Genomic DNA, 6,930 nt, shown 5'->3' with positions numbered 1-6,930 from the left:
GGCCATTAACATTATGGGGATAATAAACATTACTTGAGGATTACATGATGTGAATTCTAACAATTCTTGGAGTATGTTTGAATGGATTTGATGAGAATGATTACTCAAAGTAACACTTTGCTTGGAAGAATGTACACCTCCAAAATATCAAAACACCTGTGCAAATTTCCACAGTAGAGATATAGCTAATATGTCTAAAAAATGTATACATATGAGTCATGCCTTTCCTGTGTACTTTTTATTTTTTTTAATTTCTTTTCAGCTTAACATTATTCATTGTATTTGCACCACACCCAGTGCTCCATGTAATCCATGCCCTCTCCAATACCCACCACCTGGTTCCCCCAACCTCCCACCCCCTGCCCCTTCAAAACCCACAGATTGTTTTTCAGAGTCCATAGTATCTCATGTTCACCTCCCCTTCCAATTTCCCTCAACTCCCTTCTCTCCATCTCCCCTTGTCCTCCATGTTATTTGTTATGCTCATGCTCCACAAATAAGTGGAACCATATGATAATTGACTCTCTCTGCTTGACTTATTTCACTCAGCATAATTTCTTCCAGTCCCGACCATGTTGCTACAAAAGTTGGGTATTCATCCTTTCTGATGGAGACATAATACTACATAGTATATATGGCCCACATCTTCTTTATCCATTTGTCCGTTGAAGGCCATCGTGGTCCTTTCCACAGTTTGGCGACCATGGCCATTGCTGCCATTAACATTGGGGTACAGATGGCCCTTACTTTAACTACATCTGTATCTTTGGGGTAAATACGCAGTAGTGCAATTGCAGAGTCATAGGGAAGTTCTATTTTTAATTTCTTGAGGAATCTCCACACTGCCCTCCAAAGTGGCTGCACCAAATTGCATTCCCACCAACAGTGTAAAAGGGTTCCCCTTTCCCACATCCTTTCCAACACACATTGTTTCCTATCTTGCTAATTTTGGCCATTGTAACTGGTGTAAGGTGGTATCTCAATGTGGTTTTAATTTTAATCTCCCTGATGGCTAGTGATGAACATTTTTTCATGTGTCTGATAGCCCTTTGTCTTCATTGGAGAAGTATCTGTTCATATCTTCTGCCCATTTTTTTATATGACTGTCTGCTTTGTGTGTGTTGAGGTGGAGGAGTTCTTTATAGATCCTGGATATCAACCTTTTTTTTTTAATATAATTTTTTATTTTTTATAAACATGTATTTTTATCCCCAGTGGTACAGGTCTGTGAATCACCAGGTTTACACAGTTCACAGCACTCACCAAAGCACATACCCTCCCCAATGTCCATAATACTACCCCCTTCTCCCAAACCCCCCCCCCAGCAACCCTCAGTTTGTTTTGTGAGATTAAGAGTCACTTATGGTTTGTCTCCCTCCCAATCCCATCTTCTTTCATTTATTCTTCTCGTACCCACTTGAGCCCCCATGTTGCAACACCACTTCCTCATATCAGGGAGATCATATGATAGTTGTCTTTCTCCGCCTGACTTATTTCGCTAAGCATGATACGCTCTAGTTCCATCCATGTTGTCGCAAATGGCAAGATTTCATTTCTTTTGATGGCTGCATAGTATTCCATTGTGTATATATACCACATCTTCTTGATCCATTCATCTGTTGATGGACATCTAGGTTCTTTCCATAGTTTGGCTATTGTGGACATTGCTGCTATAAACATTCGAGTACACGTGCCCCTTTGGATCACTACGTTTGTATCTTTAGGGTAAATACCCAATAGTGCAATTGCTGGGTCATAGGGCAGTTCTATTTTCAACATTTTGAGGAACCTCCATGCTGTTTTCCAGAGAGGTTGCACCAGCTTGCATTCCCACCAACAGTGTAGGTGGGTGCCCCATTCTCCGCATCCTCGCCAGCATCTGTCATTCTGGATATCAACATCAACCTTTTGTCTGTACTGTCATTTGCAAATATCTTCTCCCATTCCGTGGGTTGCCTCTTTGTTTTGTTGACTGTTTCCGTTGCTGTGCAGAAGTTTTGGATTTTGATGAAGTCCCGAAAGTTCATTTTTGCTTTTGTTTCCTTTGCCTTTGGAGACATATCTTGAAAGAAGTTGCTGTGGCTGATATCGAAGAGGTTACTGTGTATATTCTCCTCCAAGATTCTGATGGATTGCTGTCTCACATTGAGGTATTTTATCCACTTTGAGTTTACTTTTATGTACAGTGTAAGAGAATGGTCGAGTTTCATTCTTCTACATATAGTTGTCCAGTTTTCCCAGCACCATTTATTGAAGAGATTGTCTTTTTTCCACTGTATATTTTTTCCCGTTTTGTCGAAGATTATTTGACCACGGAGTTGAGGGTCCATATCTGGGCTCTCTACTCTGTTCCACTGGTCTATGTGTCTCTTTTTATGCCAGTACCATGCTGTCTTGGTGATCACAGCTTTGTAGTAAAGCTTGAAATCAGGTAATGTGATGCCACCAGTTTCATTTTTGTTTTTCATAATTTCCTTAGTGATTTGGGGTCTCTTCTGATTCCATACAAATTTTTCGATTATTTGCTCCAGCCCTTTGAAAAATACTGGTGGAATTTTGATCAGAATGACACTAAAAGTATAGATTGCTCTAGGCAGTATAGACATTTTAACAATGTTCATTCTTCCGATCCAAGAGCATGCAATGGTCTTCCATCATTTTGTGTCTTCTTCGAATTCTTTCATGAGTGTTCTGTAGTTCCTCGAGTACAGATCCTTTACCTCTTTGGTTAGGTTTATTCCCAGGTATCTCATGGTTCTTGCTGCTATAGTAAATGGAATTGATTCTCTAATTTCCCTTTCTGTATGTTCATTGTTAGTGTATAAGAAAGGCACTGATTTCTGCACATTGACTTTGTATCCTGCCATGTTGCTGAATTGCTGTATGAGTTCTAGCAGTTTGAGGGTGGAGTCTTTTGGGTTTTCCATATAAAGAAACATGTCATCTGTGAAGAGAGGGAGTTTGACTTCTTCCTTGCCAATTTGGATACCTTTTATTTCTCTTTGTTGTCTGATTGCTGTTGCTAGGACTTCTAATACTATGTTGAACAAGAGTGGTGAGAGTGGGCATCCTTGTTGTGTTCCTGATCTCAGCGGGAAGGATGCAGCTTTTTCCCATTGAGGATGATATTTGCTGTGGGTCTTTCATAGATAGATATGATTAAGTTCAGGAATATTACCTCTATCCCTATACTTTGAAGCGTTTTATTCAGGAACGGATGCTGGATTTTGTCAAATACTTTTTCTGCATCAATTGAGAGGACCATGTGGTTCTTCTCTCTTCTCATATTAATTTGTTTTATCACATTGATTGATTTGGGAATGTTGAACCATCCTTGTAGTCCAGGGATGAATCCCACCTGGTCATGATTGATAATCTTTTTAATGTGCTGTTGGGTCCTGTTTGATAGGATCTTGTTGAGAATCTTAGCATCCATATTCATCAGTGATATTGGTCTGAAATTCTCCTTTTTGGTAGGGTCTTTGCCTGGTTTTGGGATCAGGGTAATGCTGGCTTCATAGAAAGAGTCTGGAAATTTTCCTTCTGCTTCAATTTTTTGAAACAGCTTCAGGAGAATAGCTGTTACTTCTTTGAAAGCTTGGTAGAATTCCCCAGGGAATCCATCAGGTCCTGGCCTCTTGTGTTTTGGTAGGTTTTTGATCACTGCTTCAATGTAGTTACTAGATATTGGTCTATTCAGGTTTTGAATTTCTTCCTGGTTCCATTTTGGGAGTTTATAGTTTTCCAGGAATGCATCCATTCCATCTAGGTTGCTTAGCTTATTGGCATATAACTGTTGATAATAACTTCTGATGATTCTTTCTACTTCCTTGGTGTTAGTTGTGATCTCTCCCTTTTCATTCATAATTTTATTAATTGGGACTTTCTCTCTTTTATTTTGGATTAGTGTGGCCAATTATTTATCGATCTTATTGATTCTTTCAAAAAACCAGCTTCTAGTTTCATTGATACTTTCTACTGTATCTCTGGCTTCTACCTCATTGATCTCAGCTCTAATCTTGATTATTTCCCTTCTTATGTGTGCCACTGGTTTGATTTGTTGTTGATTTTCCAGTTCTTTAAGGTGTAGAGAAAGCTGCTGTGTTCTGGATGTTTCAATTTTTTTGAGGGAGGCTTGGATGGCTATGTATTTTCCCCTTAGGACCACCTTTGCTGTATCCCATAGGTTTTTCACTGAATTGTCCTCATTATCATTGGTTTCCGTGAATTGTTTCAGTTCTTCTTTGATCTCCTGGTTGATCCAAGCATTCTTAAGCAAGGTGGTCTTTAGCTTCCAGGTGTGTGAGTTCTTTCCGAACTTCTCCTTGTGATTGAGCTCCAGTTTCAAAGCATTGTGATCTGAGAATGTGCAGGGAATAATCTCTCTCAGTCTTTTGGTATCGGTTGAGTCCTGATTTATGACCCAGTATGTGATCTATTCTTGAGAAGGTTCCATGTGCACTCGAAAAGAATGAGTATTCTATTGTTTTAGGGTGGAATGTTCTGTATATATCTATGAGGTCCATCTGGTCCAGTGTGTCATTCAATGCTCTGATTTCTTTATTGATTTTCTGCTTCAATGATCTGTCTATTTCTGAGAGTGGTGTCTTAAAATCTCCTACTATTAATGTATTCATATCAATATGACTCTTTATCTTGATTAACAGTTTTCTTATGTCATTGGCTGCTCCCATACTGGGGGCATACATATTTACAATTGTTAGATCATCTTGGTGGATAGTCCCTTTAAGAATAATGTAGTGTCCTTCTGTATCTCTGACTACAGTCTTTAAAATCTAATTTGTCTGATATGAGAATAGTTACCCAGCCTTCTTTTGAGGCCCACTGGCATGAAAGATTCTTCTCCATCCCTTCACTTTTAGTCTGAGTGTATCTTTAGGTTCAAAATGGGTCCCTTGTTGATAACATATGGATGGGTCCTATTGTTTTATCCAATCTGCAACCCTTTGTCCTTTTATGGGTGCATTAGACCATTCACATTGAAAGTTATTATTGATAGATACGTTTTTATTGACATTGTGTTACTTTTGAAGTCTTTCTTTCTGTAGATTGTCTCTATATTTCTGTTCAATGCTATTCTTAGGATTTTCCTCTTTTATAGAACCCCCCTTAATATTTCATGCAGTGTCAGCTTGGTGGTTACATAGTCTTTTAAACCTTGCCGGTCTTGGAAACTCTTTATCTCTACATCCATTTTGAATGTCAGTCTTGCTGGATAAAGTATTATTGGCTGCATGTTCTTCTCATTTAGTGCCCTGAATATATTTTGCCAGCCCTTTCTGGCTTGCCAGGTCCCTATAGACAGGCCTGACGTTATTCTGATGGGCTTTCCTCTGTAAGTAAGGAGCCTCGTTGTCCTAGCGGCTTTTAAGAGATTGTATCTACAATTATAATTCCTCAAATTGACTTTCAGGTGCCTTGATGTTTTCCTGGAATCTATAGTCTTGGGTGGAGACCGTTCCACCTCTAATACATGAACGCTCGTTCCATTCATGAGAGTGAGAAAATTTTCATGAAGAGCTTCTTCCAGTCTATCTTCTAGACTTCTTTCTTTCTCCTCCCCATCAGGGATTCCAATAATTCTGAGGTTGGAACTTTTCATGGCTTCATTTCTTTCCCCGATTCTGTTTTCATGGCTTCTAAGCTGTCTGTTCCAGGCTTCCTCCTCATCTTTTTTCTCTATGTTTGTCCTCCAGATCACTAGTTATATCTTCTGTCTCAGTTACCCTAGCTTTGAGAGAATTTAGATTAGATTGGAACTCATTGAGAGCATTGTGAACCTCCGCCCTGGTAACTTTCAGCTCTGCCATAACATTGTGAACATCATCTCTGGTCGCTTTCATTTCAGCCCTAATCAATTCCGTTTGGTCATCCATGGCTTTCTCTAACATAGCTATTGCCCACATAATTGTCAGCCTGAATTTTCTTTCAGACATATTGTCTATGTTGGTAGCGATTAACTCTGTTGCAGAAGGCCCATCCTGTGTATTTTTCTTTTGTTGGGCATTCCTCCTCCTAGTCATTTTGGTGAGAGATGGCTGAACGGTTTAGCTGGATGTATCATCCGTGGTGCAGTCAATGTGCACCCTGGAATGCTTCTGAGCAATCAGGATTCCCCACTATAACGAGAGAAAAAAGCAAAGAAAAAAAAAAAGAGAGAGAGAGAGAGGGACAGGAAAGAAAGGGAAGATAAAGAGAAGGTTCCGCCCAAATGGTCCCCATGGTAAGATTTATGAAGTATACAAACAAAAACAGACTAACAAAAAGACTGATAAATGTATATGACAAGAAAAAAAACATATATGCAAATAAAGGAAGAACCTCATAAAAAAGAACCCCAAGTGTAAGATTTATATACTATCAGGACAAACACAAAAACACAGAAACACTGGTGGAAGAAAAAGATGGGAGAGTGGTTATAAATTCTCAGTGTGTGCGAGGAAGTTTGTTTTGATTCTTCCTGGATGTATCTTGATATCTTTGTTAAAGGACTCAACTTTCCTAAGATAAAAATTAGTTTACCTATAGGGGTATCATTGATTGATTGGGGAAAGTGGATTACCTTGTAGTTTAACTCTATATGAATATTAGAAAATTTAAAAAAAAGGAATAAACTAGACTAAACTAAACTAAAATTAAAAAAAAAACGAAGTTCAAAAAATAGAAATGCAAAAGTAAAACACAGGTGTATGTATGAAAAAGTTCAGGTTACAAGGTTATTATGGAATTTGATGTACTGGACATCTCACTTTGATGGTAAATAGGTTAAAAATTATCTATATAAAAAAATGAACCAGAATAGTGGGAACGAATTAAAAATAAAAGTTTTATCTCTCACGTAGTGGTGGTTGTTCTCTTGTCGTCTTCTTCTTCTTCTTCTCCTTCTCCTCCTTCTTCTTCTTCTTCTTC

The sequence above is a fragment of the Mustela nigripes genome, chromosome X (genome assembly GCF_022355385.1).
Source record: "Mustela nigripes isolate SB6536 chromosome X, MUSNIG.SB6536, whole genome shotgun sequence".
NCBI lineage: Eukaryota > Metazoa > Chordata > Mammalia > Carnivora > Mustelidae > Mustela > Mustela nigripes.
Note: the sequence above shows the minus strand (reverse complement) of the source record.